An 18,438-nucleotide genomic window follows, 5' to 3' on the forward strand; every position below is an offset into this window, starting at 1 on the left:
TCCAGAGAATTTCAGTTAGGGTCAAGTAAACATGAACAAAACCAGTTCATTTCCAAAAAATGGTATTTTTTCTGTAAATGTAATTGCTAATATGTCCTTCAACCAGTTTAATACTTGCTGTAGGATTTGAGACTATTTCTGTCAGTATGCTCTAGAGCTAGCTCCTTAAAGCCTCATTCTTCTCCCAGTTCAACAGCATTTAAAACTGGCATGTTTTGCACAGATAGTTCAAAACTATGAGGACTTTTACATGAGCTTTGACTTTTTTCTCATTTTGGAAACCTACATCTTATGATATATCTTATGATATAAGGGATTATATGTCTTTTGTGCATGTTGGATGCAATATGGGTCTCATACTGATGAGACTTTTGGGAAGAGCTGGTTCTCAGGGAATTTCCTTTTTCTGTTCAACAGGTACACAAATATTCGTGATGGCTTGGGACTAACAACAACAACAACAACAACAACAACAACAATAACAACAACAACAACAACAACAACAACAACAACAACAACAACAACAACAATAATAATAATACCATGGGAGATTTTCTTTCAACTTAAGTAGGAGAACTTGGAGATGGCTTTACACATGAGCACAGATGTCTTTCTCTTTCTTTGACAAACAGGTAAAAAATGCATACAAAAATCATAGCATAGAAATGCTTTTAGAGCTGAATTTTTTTCTCAGGATGTATGGGATATTTGTCATTTATGAAATTTCTTTCCTTAGATTTGCAACATGAAAGTAGAAGCAGGAACAGGAAACTGTGAATACCTGGTTTATCCTTTGAGATCAGGGTGGTGAAGTTAGTGTAAGGGTTGTTAAGGAACATTTTTTTCTCCTCCCTAAATTACAAGGAGAAAAATAGGAGCTTGAGCACACAAAGAACAAGATGTGGAATAAGATTCCTCTAGAACTCCTTTCCCTCCTTTCCCCCAGGACAAAAATCAAAACCACTTTAGAGGAAATTCTTATATTTATATAAAATAAGGTGGGTCTTTTTCCCTGCTACCATCTAATTTCCAATGAATAAGAATTACTTTCAAGCTATGTCAGACGGGATTTTAGTTGAATTTACCCTGAACTATATAAGCCTTAGAAAGTGAAACCTTTTTTCCATGGATGAGCCTGTTCATGGCTTGTATATTACAGTTTGCCTTATTACATCTCATGGATTGAAGCCTAAGGCTCTTTGAGTTGCCCAAAACTGAAGGACCCTTACAAGCTTTGACAACCAACAACCTGCATTAACAAATGATGTGGATATTTCATTTGAAGTGGGAAGAATAAAGAACATTGCTTTAAGTCAGTGAGGAAAATGAAAGACTTAATATAGGTTGAGTATAAAAGATGAGTCCAAACCTGATTGATTTCTGTACAATAATTAAAAGGAGGTGCTCTATAAAAGGTAGTCTTTGACAAGTTCCTTCTTCAAGTGTTTTTCATTTATTTTCTCCATTTCTTCTGTTCTTTTGGCACACACCCATCCACTGACTGCTACCCTCATTAGCAGTTAAAGCAGTGCAGTCTGACCAAGACACTTTTCCTGAGAAACAGAACTGGGAGACTTAGACCCAGCTTTTCATGGTGGTCACTTGGAAAGGTAATGTTCTGGTTTTCACACATGATATTTATACAGTGTGAGATGCTCAGAAACTCTGGCTGTTGAGACACATGACTTTCAGAGAAGTTTTCAAGCACTTCCACTCTGGCAATTTTTCACACAAGCTGAACCCCCCATTCACTTATTTCCATTGGCTGCAGTTACTATATCTGAAAATTGCAATGAGATTTTGTTAAGTCCAGCTATAATCCTGTAGGTCTCATGATGCAAAACCTGAACCATGTCTTCAGTGACATTTAAAAGTTATATTAGCCATCCTTGCAATAATAATGTACTAAATTCTCCTGGAGAAAGCAGGGGGCTGTAATATAAGGTTTTTTAAAATACAGAAAATTTTGAGGAATGAGATGTATTAATCATCGAAATGGACCAACATTCAAGAAGTAGAAGATGAATAATGTGCACCTCAGGTTCAGTTCATATACCATGAACTATGAAATGTGGTCAGTGGTTGGTATTATCTGAAAATTATTTTGATAAAATGATACTTTCTATAAGGAAAATAGCTACACAGTAGGAAACATATATTACTCTTATTTTAAGGAATCCCATGATTGTGTTTTATATCAGCTCTTTAATCACTCCTGCTGAAATAAGCTCTACTCTGCAAGTGTACCAGAGCTACAAGTCACTGGAGCTGGGGAAGGGTTTCTGATTTTTAAGTGGAGAGGCAGAGCTCTCTATAATGGTACAAGGCAGTTCTTCACAGCCCTTTGCCACAGAAATTCACTTTGTCTTGAGAAGGAGTTGACAAACTGCCAGAGGCACAACTAATGTCTGCAGCTTAGTCACTCCAGAAAAGGAGAGTTTTTAGGACAAGACCTTGTCAGGCAGAAGCAGATGTCCTTGTATTTCAGCTATTGTGGCCCAGGACCTGGACAACATTGGGTAACAAAAGTATTCCATGATTACAGATTCCTCTGAACACTCTTTTTGAGGGGTCATTTAAACCCCTGCTTTTTTTAAATTTTTTTTATTTTATTGGACAAGGTTTTTAAAATAAAATACAAAGATATGTAAGTGTCAAGGATGATATTAAAAAGAACCCAGGTGCTAAACTCCTACCAAGTATGGCAAGCTTTAAATCACAGAATGATGAAATGGTTTGAGTTGGAAGGGACCTTAAACATCACCTAAGTCCAGAACCCCTGCCATGAGCAGGGAATCAAACATCAATCTGATTTTTTAGGCTCCTAAGAACTAGGAAAATTCTGTTTTTTTGGGTTAGGCTGTGCACCAACTGAAGACAGCAATAGCATGGATCCAGGACTGTGTCCTCCTGGTTTAATTGTAACCAGGTAGAAGCAGACTGAAGAAGTCCAGCAGCAAAAGGCAGTGTTCAAGCTTCAGTCATGTAATTCCTGTGGGCTTTAATGAATTATGAATATTTATCCTGGTATTTAGTGCAGGGAGAACCCAAATATCCATTAGGAAAATGCATTGTCCTGAGCTTATTCTCCATCATACCCAAAAAATAGCTCCACACTCCAGCATCTCACAGACCTGGTGTGGTGTTCTCTATGGTGCAGCTGTTTCTCATCTCCTGTTCCCTGCTTTTGGAAAATCTTGTCTATCTTCTTTCTACAAATCTTTTCTCTGTCCATGTCTTTGATATCACTGGCTACTGTGGCTTCTGGCAGTGATGTCTTCTATGGATGAGTATTGGAGCAAATGGTTTTCTTCATGCTTTTACCTATAAGGTAATTTTATTTTTACTTTAAAGATTGATGGTTTGGAAAAAACATAGAGAAGAAATCCCTTGATACATTTAGGTATGGATCTGAGTCTAAAATTAAGAGCTTTTCTTCTGCTTAAATCTGGCTGATTTTTTCACTAGATGTAAAATATGGATATTAATACAGTTTACATTTTACTTTTATTTTCCCCAGTTGAAATGTCATAGCAGTGAAAATGTTGTGACTTGTTTATTATTCAGGATTATTTTGCCAAGTGAATAGGAAAAGCTTTTAGGCACTAACTTGGTTTTGTTTTTAGATCACATAATAAGTCACCTCAATTATCAACAGCAAAAATGTCTTTTTCTTTAAAAAGACATTTTGATATTTATCAGTTCCTATTGTGTAGTATTATTTCCTATTCTACACTGTAGTTTAAAGGTCAACGATGAAGTCATTTGGGATTTAGTCATTCTAAAGCTCTAGTACTTTAATTTGACAACACTCATTAGGAGTTTTCAGTTGCTGGAAACCATGAGAAAAATAATTTAGCTATTGGTCTATTTCCATGCTCAGAACAGAGTTTCAGGCCTTTAATTTGATTTTATGCTTCCCTATTGGATTTTGAGTGGCAAGATGAATTTTCAAGAGTTCTGAAAATTCAGGAAATATATTGGTGGGAATTTTCCAAAATATGTTGTGAGCTGGTGAAACAATGAAATATTCTGCACTCCTACTTCTTTTTAGATATGGATAGAGGTACTTTTCAGGCAGAATAATAGTCTTGGGGGTAAAAAACCCCAAACCACTGAAAAATGGAAATGCAGGATAATTCAATTATCTCCTTACATTCTCAATGATGCTCATAGGAGGCATTTGCCTAAATTCCAGGTTTTTGTATTAAACTTGTTTTTCTTTTTTTTCTCCTAGAAATAATCTCTAACTATAAAAAATTTGAAATTATTCCAAAGGAAGACATAAGTAAAGATAGCACAGCTTAAGATACAAAATGTGATGGGAGAAGGACTAACAGGGATGGAATTTAGGTGAAATTTTGTTGCAGGAAGCCACATGGATGGGAGATCTGCTACGAAATTCCTGCCACTGTTGCATTATCACATTGTACCTTAGTCTCTTTGTCTCTTCAGTCAGCAAATTAAGAGTGTTATGGTTTTTTGCATAGCTAAAAAATGGTGTCAATTTGATGCACAGAAAGCTCATCTTGACTGACAGTCATTGAAGGGAAGGTATGATAAAAGAAATCTCTTATGTATTTAGATATTGCTGATAGGTTTAATGCTATCAAACATTAAATTTATCACCTATAATTTGGGAGTAAATAGTAAAAAATATTGCTTTTAGAATTGCAGGTTACAGCAATTTCATTTTATTTTATAGTGGGGAGAAAGAATATCCCTGAATTCTGAAGACCTAAGAGAACACATGTTGTCTTTCCAGTCAGGCTTTTTATAATAACAGATCTTCATCTCCCCCTTACCAGAGTGGGAGACTGGGTGACTTCACTGCAGTGTCTAAGAACCCTCACAAGGAGAAAATTAAGGTACTGAAGAACTCTTTAACCAATCTAAGAAAAGCCCTAGAAGAATCAATTGCTGGAAACTGAAGATAGATGAATTTAGACAAAATATAATTTTTTTCAGTTACCTGCAAGACTAAATGTCGGAATATGTTCCTGGAACAGAGATCCTCTATTTCCCAAGATTTTCCATCCAGGGTTAAAGATCTTTTGAGCCATCACTGTTTTAGCTGAGTTATTTCTTAGACAATTACAAGGTGTTTGGTTTAGTAATTGGATAAAACATAACAGCAGGGGTGGTCAAGCCATGTACTGATTCCTTCCAGTCTGGAGTACTGTGAATCTTGGGGGGAATTCTCATATAGCTGGGCAGATGAAAGCTCTTGTGTTGCTAAGGACACAGCTTGATTTAAACTGCCTTTTGATTGTGTCTTACACAGGTATCAGGCCATGCTGCTGCCACATGTTGGCCTCAAGCAAACATTTATATTGTACAAGCAACTGTGTTTGTGTTCTGTACAATAAAAACCCCTTTTCCCCCCTACCTCTATTCCCAAGGTTTTCTCTGTCTTAAGTTTCATTTAGAGGATTTTCCCTCACTGTCCTCTGAACTGTCCACCCATCTCTGATCTCTGCTCTGCCCTACCCAATCACCCCTGGCTCAGTGGTGGGACTTTCAGAAGCTGCCTTCAGATTCCTTCAATTGTATATTTTCCAAAAATGCCTTGACAAAAATTCTGGATCTCTCATTCAGCTTGGACTAAGCCCAGAGTCCTACCTCACCTTTCTTCAAGTCTCAGCTATTCATGAACCTATCCCAGGTAAGGATAAATAGGATGCTAAGATTGGTAAGCTTGCCCCAGTTTCTGTGCCCTCCATTCTGCAGCATTTCTGATCTCTTGTCATTACTTATTTTTATGGTATTAGCAGCTTCTATGCTTTTTTGCTGATTGGGGAATGAACTGCGTGCAACCAACAGCAGCCTGGTTTATTCTCATCAGCTAAACATGGGAGAATAAGTGAATCTATGAGTGAGCTTGAAATTATTTCCCAAACATTTTTATTTCCTACTGTATTGCTGGATTTTAAATTACTCAAATGATCATAAAGGATTGCTATAATGCCATGATTAAGAGAAAATTAGAAAATTTATTTTCCTTCACCTTGTTCACCTGTCACTTTGGATAGCTCAGCAGAGCTTGTTAACTCAATCATGTTTCGATGCTACTCTTGTTACTTTGGAGGTGCTGGAATGCCATGCCCTGGGATAAGAGCAGGCAGCCCTTAGGCTCCTCAATTCTTTTAGCAACCATCTGATATCATCCTGCACTGTTCTGAGAGGCTCATGGCAAAAAGCCATGGACCATTTGCTAGGTTAGGTATGGTAGAAAGCAAACCCTTCATTCTCTCCACATGAGCTGGTAAAGGAGAAAGAAGAATGATGTAATTTACCAAAATGTTTAATTAGGCTAGTAAGAACAGCTATGCCATCCCTTTGTGCCATGGAAGGAGAATGCAAGGCAGCACTGTCCACATGTGCCAGCTCAGCTCTAGATCTAATTTGTGCTAGTCTGCACTCAGAGTCCCTTTCTTGGCTTAATGATGCTCCCTGAATGAAGAGTCAGAGCTGAGTTCAACTCAGTTCTGCACTTACAAAAGTAACTTTCTGCCTAGGTCTTATAAGTACAGATATTTTCTACTTGAAAAGCATTATGCATACCATTTTTTTTTGCCTCCCTTCTGTCATTTACAAACAAGTGTCTAGCAGAAAATTATTGTCAAGGATCTATTCCCAGACTGTGACACAGCACTCTGCCTACAATTGTACCACCCATTCTGTTTGCCTTATGGTTGTCAATGCCTTTCACATCAGTTCATTTTCCCTCTTCCAACAGAAGGCATTAGCATATTCAAAGCATCTCCTTTCATTGTTTCATAGGGTGACCTTAGCAAAACCTCCAGTCCTGAATAGGAAGCAGCACTGAAAGAGCATGTTGAACAACTAGGGATAATTGCAACAGATACTATAGATACTTCAATTCACTGTTTAGAGCTACTTAGTTGCCTTCAAATGCTTGTTTTCTAACAGCACAATAGGTTTGATTCCCTTCTGCTGATGGTCTTACATTGATAAACCATAACTGAATACAATTATCAATTTACTGAATGTGGGTGAGAAGCAGAGGTTCTGTATATTTAAAACAGAGGAATTTTTTTTTCATTGGTAAAGTTAAAATGGGTCTGTTATGTGACATGATTTATAGCAGCAGGTCTGATAACCACCCAGGTCCAGTCTATTGCTCATAGAATGGATAGATTATTATCTTCTTTTATTAAATTCATGCATGGCTTGCTGTTGAAGCTGTATATTAAAAGGAAAGCAAATACAGAATAGCTGTATCCTGCTATCAATTCAATGAATAGACTTCCTACCATGCCCGATCAATGGAGAATTTGGTGTGAAATCAATGTCCAGCTCTGGCCCCTAGCAGTCAGTTCTCCTGAGAACAGTATATCCATGTTAATGTCACATTCAAATAAGAGCAAATACCCATTACCCTGGAAATCAGTGAACCCTTTACTGTTGATTTAAAGGTGGGGTGGCTGTGGGGACTGAGGCCTTGACACTTTAAGTAGAGTTTAAAAGGCTTTTATTCTCTTTATTGTTAAAGGTATGACAACTTCAGGTTTGCAATTTGACAGAGAGCTGAAAACAGCTGCATCACAGATCTGTTCCCCTGTGAAGTCAGGCAAAAGAAATTGGCTTTCTACCCTGTTGGTAATTTTCCATTATCTGCTTTACTTACTGACTGTAAAAGGTTCTTCTTTTTTTAGATCCATACATCCAATAACACCTATGCTAATAGCACTTTTTATTAGGAGCTGAGGGGGATTGGCAATGTCTGCACATCAATATTTCCTTCCTTCTTTTCCCTGACCACATGCACCCAAAGTTTCAGCCCTCCATTCATTTTGATAAGTTGCACCAGTGACAGATCCATTACATCACTCAGGGCCCTTCATTTCCTGCCCTGAGCAGCAAGGCAGACAGGGCTGCAGGGAGACACCTCTCCAGTCAGCTGGGATATCTTCTCCACGTCTTCTGTTCCAAGTGACACCTTAGGCAGAATTGTAGAGATGGCATTCTTGGGACTGTGAGAGTACAGGTTGCAGGAATATTGGAAAAGCTGACACATCAGCAGGGAAAAAGCTTTCTGGGCTTTCGGCTATAACATTAAATAGATTTCTTAAGCTTCTAATATTAGCTTAGTTATATATTTGTGGTCTTTCCATTATTTCTTACCTCTCTGTTATTCAAAGCGTTGTTGTGTGGGTTTAGTTGATTATGGTCCTGTAGATTTTAAATGTTCCCTGTTAGACTATCTTTAAGCAGCAGTAATCACAGGGCTCTGATCAGTGACTTGGAAATATGAAAACTTCATGGAGGGAAAAAGGGGTAGAGACACAATGTTAAACTGTTGCCTGGAGAGTGTTTAAAATAGCTAGGAATCAGCTTTATTGGGAAAAGCTTGAAACCCTGGTGATTTTATTCAGCATTCCAGGTAACAGAGGAGAAAGCAGTGAAGATTTAATTACCCTAATTTAAAAATTCAGAAAACATTCCACATACTGTGCTTTCTTTTTTTAACACTGAAAGCCTAAAGAACATGCCCAGCAGATTCTCCACCTGTTTCTCTCCTTCTGTTTCTTGACATGTAAAGGCTTAGGAAAGTTGTGACTAAAGCTGGGTGCAGTGTTAATTTGCTTTATTGCATCTCTGCTTACCTCTGGACGTCGAAGCAGTCAGGATAAAAAGAGCAGAGGGAATGGTCCAGGTAAAAGAGGATAGAGAAGGAAGAAAAGCAGAAACACAGAATAGAAAGCAGGATTTGAGTGAAGAACCTCTTCAAACAGTAGAAAGGACAACAGTGAAATGGTCAGAGGAAAATACAATGCAGGTCTTCAATAAACATAATTGTGGCCTTGGGTCCAGAGCAGGTGAACAATGCAATGTCCAGTGCCTTTGACATCCCCATCCACACCACTGCTGCAGTGCCCTGCTAATGAGACCCATTTTAGGGTGCAACAGGAGAGCCTTTCAAAGCCTCACACAGGCACCCTTTGACCCTGCTGATCATTAGGTACTGGTGGCCTGACAGTGGGGCCATGAAAAACAATGGGCAGCTGCTTCCCCCCTCCTCAAGGTCCCTGACATGAGAAACCCCACGTGACTCCCACTCTTATTTGATGTCTGTGCTCAACAGTTAGGGGACACTGAGAGCAAGGGACGTGGCAAAGTGAGTGATCTTTTGAGTCATCAAGTGTGGTCCTCTGCTATTGAGGTGTTGCTTCTTTCTCAGGCTGAACAAGGAGCAGCTCAAAACCACCTCCTGTGGTGTTGTTTTCCTCCTCCTGCTCCAAACAGAAAGCTCTTCCAGAACTGAAATCTTCTGAAAGTTATCAAGTCCACCCTGAGGACATTTCTGGTTAGTCTCTGCTCATTAATTCTTGTGACAACATTTTCCTTTAGCTTAATTACCTCATCTTCCTCCTCTGACATTTACCTCACTAATACGTTTACAGAGAACAAATTATCTTTCCTCTCAGGCTTTCTTTGGCTGGACTGACCAGCACACACTTTTTTAGTTTCAGCTCCTAATTTAGACTCTCTGTTCTCTGGAGAGTTGCCTTTTTTTTTTTTTTTTTTTTTACTAAGATTGAAGAAAGCTGTATGTAGTGCTTTACATGGTAGCACCATGTCTTCTGGAAATATTGTCCTTTGTACAGGCTTTATATGTCCTACCCTTTTGTGGCTGATATAGTAAATCTCAGTTCCAGCTGCAGCCCTTTTAACTTCTATTTTGGGGGCTTTTTGTTGTTTTGGTTGTTAATAACAAGAATATTTTGTTTTCCTTCGCATTTCCAGCTCTGACTCAGACTTGCTTTGGCAGTTACCACTTTCTCTCTAGTGGGATCAAATCAACACCACAGACTGTTGTTCTTGTGCCTTTTTTAGTTGATTTTTAAGTACGTAAGAAATAGATCTGAGCTGCAGTTTATCTCACCTGAGGCTGTTTCTCCAGCAGCAGAGGTTGAAGATTCTGCTGGGGTGAGCACTGGAGCCTGTAACATTCTTCATTCTGCCCCCTGCTTCTCCTCTTCCAGATTTATTCTATTAGGGATATTAGGAGGTATGACCTTGCCTAGATGTTTTTGTATCCACTCAGGGACCTGCCTGTAATCCATAAATTCTTCTAATCTCTCTCTGGCTGTGCTGACACCTCTGTGTCCACACCCTCTTTGGTAGCAGGTTTGATGAGTTCCCTGCCACAGGGCAAAGATCCCCTCACTATCCTTCTCTTTTGTACTGATTCCCTGTTGTTTTCCCTGAGTGTCCCCTTGCCCTCATTCTGCAGTATCAGTGAACAGAGTCTGCACTTGCCTCACCCACCCCTTCATTACTGAAATCCTTGATTATGCCCCACTCAGCCTTCCCCTGCACAAGTTCTGAGTCCCAGCCTTTTCCTCCTCTCCCTTGACCATTTTCCTGGTTTCATCACATCCTTCTGGAGACTCAGGTCTGCATCAGTTGCATCATCTCACCCTTGGTATGAGTGTAGCTGTCTGTAGCATTAAAATTATTTCCTTTGTCTTTTAGTCAATAACTTGCTTCATGATGCCCACAATTTGCTTGTTATTTTTGGCTGCTGTATTTCAATGAGGTAATGATTTTGAAGATTTATCCTAAACTGATTCATGCTGTCTTTGCTTGCCTGTTCCAGGTAGAACGCATGTTTCATGCGTTCCCTGAGCCTGCAAATTTTTGAACTCACCTATATAATTAGTTTAGGTCACTGTTTTCCCTTTTATCCTCCTCAGCATTAAGTGGAAAATAAGAACTTGGCAGCCTTATTTGGCTCAGCTGCCCATTGACTTAAAATGAATTATACCTCACAGTTAATCCATGTGCCATTGTTATTTCCAGAGGAGAAAGTTCTGCACCTGCCCACCTGGATGTCTGGTGTTTAGTGCATTTTGGTTCTCTCAGAACCAAAATGTTGCTTGGGCAAAGTTAAGAAGTACTGAAGACAACCTCAAAACAAGAAAATGTGTATCAGAAGGACAAGTACAAATTACAGAGTAAAAAAGCCAGAGCTCCAGCCTAAGAGGAGCATGCTATGGGCAGAGTTCACCCCAACAAATTTTAGAATACCCAGGGTAAGGTAGTTACCCTGAAGATAAGGAGTAAACCCAAGCAGAATACTTATGATATTTCTATAAATTATGAAGCCAATTCTGTATGACCTGGTCTGCACCATCCCCTTTAATGTGAATAGGTCAACTGACTTTAAATGCACACAGAGAAGGTCCTGCAGGACTAAGGACTCAGCTCAAATGCTGGCTATAAATAAAGCAGCTTTTATTTACTCTAGGATGGAGTAACAAGCCTGTAACAGAGATCAAAATTAATTTCCTTGTATGTGTGCAAATTGGGCATTTCAGCAACAAGCTTTGCTAACTGTACAAAACAGAACAAATGATGGTGGGAGCAGAGATCCTATTCTTGTGTCCCTTCAGTGTTTCTTTAGAAAATGATTATACAAGCCCTACCTAGTCTTTGACCCTTGTGCTGAAGTGGCAACTTTTAATTACAATAAATTGGCCTGCATGAAGAAGGGTAAATCAGTTTCTAAGTATAACATGTTATCATCCTGCTGTTTTGCTATTAGAAGTCCAATTTTGCTAGCAATAAAGATCACCAATTGTTCTCATATTAATGAAAAACAAACATACCACACAATAAAAGAATCTAATTATAATTATTTAACTTAAACCCACAGGTGCAGCAAAATCAAGCCTAAAATTCTGAAAATTATTTCCAGATTTGAGTCTTCCCTAGAGCCAGTTTAATGTCCTTGGATTTATGCCAGACATAGGCTCTTCTTCAGTAAGTCTTTGTTGTGTAGCACAAACAGATTAAATCTGCAAGCACAAGCCTCATTATTATAACAATAATCAATAGTGCCCTTGCCCTTCCTACCTTTTGAAACATAAATCTTATTTCCTTGTGTTACAAAACGAACCACAAAAACTTCACTGGCATACTTATAATGTAATGTTGCAGGACAGGAGTATTATTTATTATTACTAGATTTGAGTTCATAGCATGTTAAATTTTTTGGAAAGGAAAAAAAAACCTAAAGCAGAAAAGATCTTTCAAGATCTTCAAGAGAACCTACCTGTTTTCTTGGTATATATGTCTCATTGAGAGATCTTCAAGTTAAATTGTCAGTTTGGTCCTTATGTGCATTTGAAGCATTTCCACCCATTGCTGTAGACTGGGTGAGGTCTATGGAGCTGCTCCCTATTCCCCTGCATCCTTACAGGGGAACCTGGACCCCAGTATTCAGTTTTTGGTCCTCAGGCTTTTACTGCCCCTTTCCTGGCCTTCCTACTGTTTGCTTACATTTGGGTTGAAGTTCCCTTTTCCTCTTGGGCACCAATGACCAAAGCTGTTGTTAGGAGCAGTGAAAGAGGACACAGCTGGAAGGGGAGCTTGGTAGAGGTTGGAGCTCTTGGTAGGGCTTGGAGCTGCATGAATCCCTGATCTGTGGGCTCTGAGTATGGGATCAGCTGGATCTGGACAGTGAGAACACAGCTGGAGCAGTTCAGGGGATCAGTAAACAATCCTGCAATGTAAACAACGAAGGAAGGAGATCTGAGGAATAGGAGGAGCTGGAGAGTGACTGGGAACAAGATCATCCAGAAGGTCAGACACACAAACTGATACTGGTATGAGAGACACTCTCAAGGAACAGGAGAAAAAGGCAGAACTCAGATAAAAGCCTTTACTGAAATGCTCAAGAAATCATTCCAGTGGGAACCAAGTTGATTCCTGACTACTTTTCTAGGCAGGATGGACATATACTGAAAAGTTGCAGAATTTGGGATCATGTAATCTATGGCCAAATAAAACAAATCAGCACCAAGAAAGAAAGATAGTGGAAATGACAGAAATAAGAAGCAAGAAGGAACCTCAAGACATCTTCCCCAGCTTCCTTCCTGAGGCAGCACCAGACACATACAGATTGCCTCAGGTGGCTGCTGCCATCCCTGTAGCCTGGGTAGGCAGCTGAAGGGAAAGTTTAATGGGCCTCATAAAAAGGAATAAATTCTTCAAGGTATAACATAGAAGGCAAGGGAAAGAAAAATGTGTCCAAGGGGGAAGAAGATTTAAAAACAATGGAAAACCAGGCATCTATGTTGAATCAAAACTTGAAGAAATGTACATAAGGAGTTCAATTTCAGTAGCTCCAAGAAGATGTTGAGGAGAAACGAAGATTTAGGACAACCATCACATTTGTCCTTATAGGGAGATACTAGGAGAAACAGAATGCAAAATATTTTCTACTTTTGCTGCAATGTGGCATTCTCTTGTTTTTTATTTTCTTCCCGTTTTCATTTTTAAGGTGGGTGTTCTTAGTTTTTTAATCGTAACTTTTAAAGCAAAAGAAGTCATTAGTACTGAGTTCCAGCAGGTCAGGGATCTTCTGCTCATGCTGTTCCATGGGTTTCTTATGAAATATCTCAAACTAAAGGCCTTGCTTAATACAGTCAAGTGGAGTCGTACCAATTTTCTTGAAGCTGTGCTAGTTTGCACCAAGGGGGGGGGCTGTGGTAAGCTTTACATCTGGATACTGCAAGCCAACACTAAAGCTAAAGAGCAGTTTGTGAATAGCAGCTTGTGGCTTTTGTATTTTCCAACTGTGCTATTGTTTCAGTAGATGGAAACTTGCAAAATAATTCCCTTGTGCAATATTCTAAATTAGTATAAGGAATGTATTATTTTGCTGGAATCCTTTATTTCTGCCATTTCTCTGAGCAGACAATAAGCAGTTTCTTGAGAAGTGATAAAGCATGGTTTCCTGCAGCTTTATGATGAATTCTCTGCTGTTTTTCAGATGATGACCTAGAGAAAAAACCCTTTGTTGTAGGAAAATACCAAAAGCTGTTTTCACTTCATTGCTCTCTACAGTTTAGTAGGAATTTAACTATTCTTTCTGTAATTTCTTCAGTGAATGCATGAAAGGGATCTTTCTGTATCTGTCTACCTTTTCTCATCATACCTGTGGAAGCACATTCTTGAAGTGCCTACCGCTTAGGCAAATTTGCTCAAATTTGAGTCTGATAGGTTCAAAATGAGGAAAAAACAAATTCTTACACACACATAGAGATGACATAATTAAATGTCTTCATTCTTATCGAAATCAGATTAAAGTAATTCTGTAATTTATGATATTTCTTGTTTTAGAAGATTTTTCTACATGTTTCTTGAACTTCTGGAACTTTGTTACACACTGCGTTAGAAATGAAAAAAGCCCTCATCAGAACACTCCTGTACATTTACTCCTGTACATTTTTTCTTGTAATGGAAGGAAGTTTTTTTCTGTTTGTGATCAGTCCTGAATGGGCTAAAGAAGGATAATGACCCACAGTCTGCAGCCTGGCAGGTAGGGCAGCACTGAACAGTGTCTGACTTGTACCAAATGCAACCAAGCAAATGGAGAAGAGAGGTCCAGGAACAGAGAATGGACACATGAATCTTCGCAGCAACAACAGGATACCTCAGAATGATTCATAAAACAGGTCTGGGACAGGGTACAGCCATGGAGTGCCCAGTCTCTTCTGCTGTGAAAGGGAGCATGCAGGAAGTGGTGCTGATATGGGGTATTCATGGAGAAAAGGGGTGGGAGGAGAAAATTGCTCCATGAGCCTTCATGTCTCCAATAAAGCTGGAACTTGAATAGATACACAGTGCACACACAAATAGTGGATACACAGTGCACACACAAATAGGGGATACACAGTGCACACACAAATAGTGGATACACAGTGCACACACAAATAGGGGATACACACAATGCACACACAAATAATTGATGCACACTGCACACACAAATAATGCTCTCTTGAGACCATTTAGCACAAGGGCTCTGTGCACAGGCAGCAGAGCACACAGACTGCACGAAGCTCTGGGTTTCTAAATGTGCTCTGCTCTGCTGCATAAAGAGTTGGGGGAAGAAAAATCTTCAGCTGCCCCTGGCACTGCTCAGGGTTGTTTTTCTCTGTCCTGCCAATGCCCTGTGGTTTCTAAGATTGCCCCAAGTACTTCTCATGGTGCTGTTTCTCCTTTCCCAGAAGCCCAAGGCCAAGCAAATACACAAAATCCCATAGATATTTAGAGGAGAAATTCATTTTAATGTGCCCTGAAATCATGTGGAGGATGTAACACTACTCAGCAGAAATAGAAACTTGTGGCAAGGTTTCTGATCACTTACTATCTTGATGTGAGGATACATTACTGCCAGGCATTTGTGGATTAAAAATCAAACCATTCATGTTACTTTAATGTAGTTTGATGTATGTTAATAATGTATACATGCTTAATTCAATGGGAACAGTATCATCTCTAAACTTAGGGAACATTAAATATGTGCATGTTATTAATTTCTGGTGCCAGGGAACAAAGAACTAGCTATTTTTTCTAATTTTTTGACCTATCTCTAGTATTCCATTTCTCTTGGTATATTTTATAATGAGTTTTATAGGGTTTCAGTTCTTTATTCCATTGCTTTTTGATCTTATTACTTCCCCTTGTTACAAGGGGCTCTGACATTTTTGGGTTTTTGTTCTATATAAAACCAACACAGTTTTGTAAAGCTATAGCTCTTCTGTTGGCAGAATGCCAGGCTTATTTAGCCTGTAACTATAATCTACATGAAAAACAAGGCTTCAAACAGCTTACAATGTACCCTTTATTTCTTACCAGGTTTGTTTTCTGCTTCTTAATTCATTGAACAATTCACATTTATGTTAACTGCTGCCATGTTTGAACACTGTGTTTGGGACAGCCAGGGTTAATTGAAGCCAAAATGCTGATTTAGAACTTTTGACCAGACCATCAGCTGCTCTAAATCAGCTGACATGGGTTTGGCTTACAGCTGCTGAAGATCTGGTTTACTGGATCCAGAAGTGGAAGGGATAAAAGAAATGGTTGAAGGAAAACTCTTTTCTTTAGAGTCTGCTCATCAGAGCATTGATTCACTTCCTGCACAAACCTGTTTCCTTTCTTTGCAAGGAGCATGGATGACCTTAGTAAAACTTCACTTTCAGACAGTTCAAGTCTGGTGAGATAAAATGTACGCCCTAAGTAAGATGGGCCTGGGCTACCAGGACTTTTGCTATAATTTCTCAGTCATGAAGGCCTGATTTTATCCTTACTGGTTATACCTGAGACTGAGTGGGAAATTAAACAAGCCTGGTACTTGTTGCAGGAAATATTTAGCACTTTGTGACATTAGGCTCAAGTGGGTATGGATTTGTTTTATTAAACCCAGATTTTGGAATTGGCCGAGGACCACTAAAGAAGGTTCATTAGTTGGGATCTATGGATCTAAACACACCACTGGGTGTATTTGTGAACCAACTCTAGAGAAACAGCTTGGCTGTGCTTGGACTTTCTTGTGGATTGAGTTTAAACCAGGTTACAGCCAGTAAGGTGATTGATGGGCATCTGCATATTCCTTCTGACCCTCAGGCCTCCTCTCTGTTGTGTGGGAAGCACATCAGAGGCATCAATGCAGGTTACTGTGTTTGTTACTAAAGGTGTCTTTGACACACAATCCTTCCTTGTCAGGGCTGTTTCTAGCAAATGTAAATTAAAAACCTGCCTCTTCAAGCAGAATGTGCTGTGCATAAAATGCATTTGGCAAATACTTTCAGCACTGCAATAATCCATTTCATGATTTAAAAGCCTTGTAAACATGTCAAAATGGTTGGTTGGTTCTACCATCTTTGTGCCATCTATTGCACTGAATAAATAAAGGAAAATGCAATTTATTCAGTGCTTTGGAAGCACAACATTTCTCTCACTGATGTGTGACAACTATTATCATATTTATTGTCAGCATTACACTCCTAAGCATGCAGGTGATGCATTGTGAGTATTTCATACTGATAAAGCCATCAATATCTTCCTGCTGGACCTTATTTGCTCAGTGGAATCTGCAGTGAGCTGGGATGATGGGAGGTAACTGATGAGACATTCAAACAAAATAAAATAAGGATAAAGGAGGAAATGCCATGTTATCTGATAGGATCTTAAGTGAAAAACAAACAAAGAAACAACAGCTTTTGGAGGTTTTTGAGGTGGTGGCCAAAGCTAAAGTTTGCAAGTTCTCTCTCTTTGCTGCCACTTGGGAGCTCAGCAGCCTCCAGAAGGACAAGATCAAGGCAGAGACAGCACCATGTAATTCCAAATAGGCTGCAAATATATCTCACTGCATCTAATACAAACCATTTAACACCTAATCATTCTGACTTATTTACATTTTCAAAGGCACCACTGAAAGGAAATGAAATTAAAAAAGGCCTCCCTCACAGGGTATAGTCTAGGGGAGGAAGCAGCTCTGCAAAGTCCCAGGGGTTTACTGAGTCATTGTTCTCTGAGACACAGAGGAAGAAGCTCTGCTTTTGCAGCCTGTCAGCTTCATAGTAAATGTTTGTACAGGATCTTTGATCTCTTATTTATACATATTTCTCCAGGACAGGGAAGCAAGCAGAAAGAGAAATTCTATTTATATAAATCTTTCTATATCCCAGAGGTCAAGAAAACAGCATTTCAAACAAAGTGGGGGAATTTATCTTTGCTTCTTAGTTTGCAGGAGAGATGCATATTTTAGATCATGCCTCCAGATGAGGCTCAGGTATATCAATGCATGACTGAACGTGTTTAGTAGGTGGCACTGCCATAATTTGTCTGCATGGGCTCATGTGTATGTGACACTGGAGATATGTTTTTGGGTTGTCCCCAGATTCTCCTGGTTGTCTCAGCTCTCTTTAAGCAAGTTCCACCTGCTTTTCTCACCTGGAAAGGAGATGAGGTAATGAACCTCATTTTATGATAGGTAAATATTAAAATGTACACTGTTTTTTTTTAAGATAGCTGTAGATCTCAGAGAAGCTCTTGGGAAGTGTTGTTTGGTCTTTTAAATGATATTGTAAATGTCTATATTGATGTGCATTCACCTTTTTCTTCTCAAAGTATCAAATCTTCCCTCAAATTTTCAGTTTAAAATACTGCTTATTAAAAAGTTAACAAATGCTGGATTAGTTTTTCTTACAAAGACTCTTCATGTTTTCTTGCAAGCTGGATGTTTTAGTAAGATTCTTTCTTATTTGAAAAATATTTTTAATAAAAATAAGAAAGAAAAATATTTGGATGCAATTTCTTTAAGGCTGCCTAGCTTGTAGTGGAAATAGCTCATGGAGATGAGACAATATTCTATCCTAACAGTTACGATCACATGATGATAATTGAAGTGTCATGTATACAAATATATAATAATTAGCAATTAATACAGTGAAAAATTGGCAGTTAAAACAAAATGGACTAGAATCGCTAAAGACCATAAAAAGACAACATCACATGATCACACAATGCTTTTGTTTTTAGACAATAAAATAAACCATGGAGAGCATATTTCTATCATTTATGTGAAATCAAGTAGGTTAATCATTTATGATTTTTATG

Source organism: Molothrus aeneus, chromosome 6 (genome assembly GCF_037042795.1).
Source record: "Molothrus aeneus isolate 106 chromosome 6, BPBGC_Maene_1.0, whole genome shotgun sequence".
NCBI classification, from domain to species: domain Eukaryota; kingdom Metazoa; phylum Chordata; class Aves; order Passeriformes; family Icteridae; genus Molothrus; species Molothrus aeneus.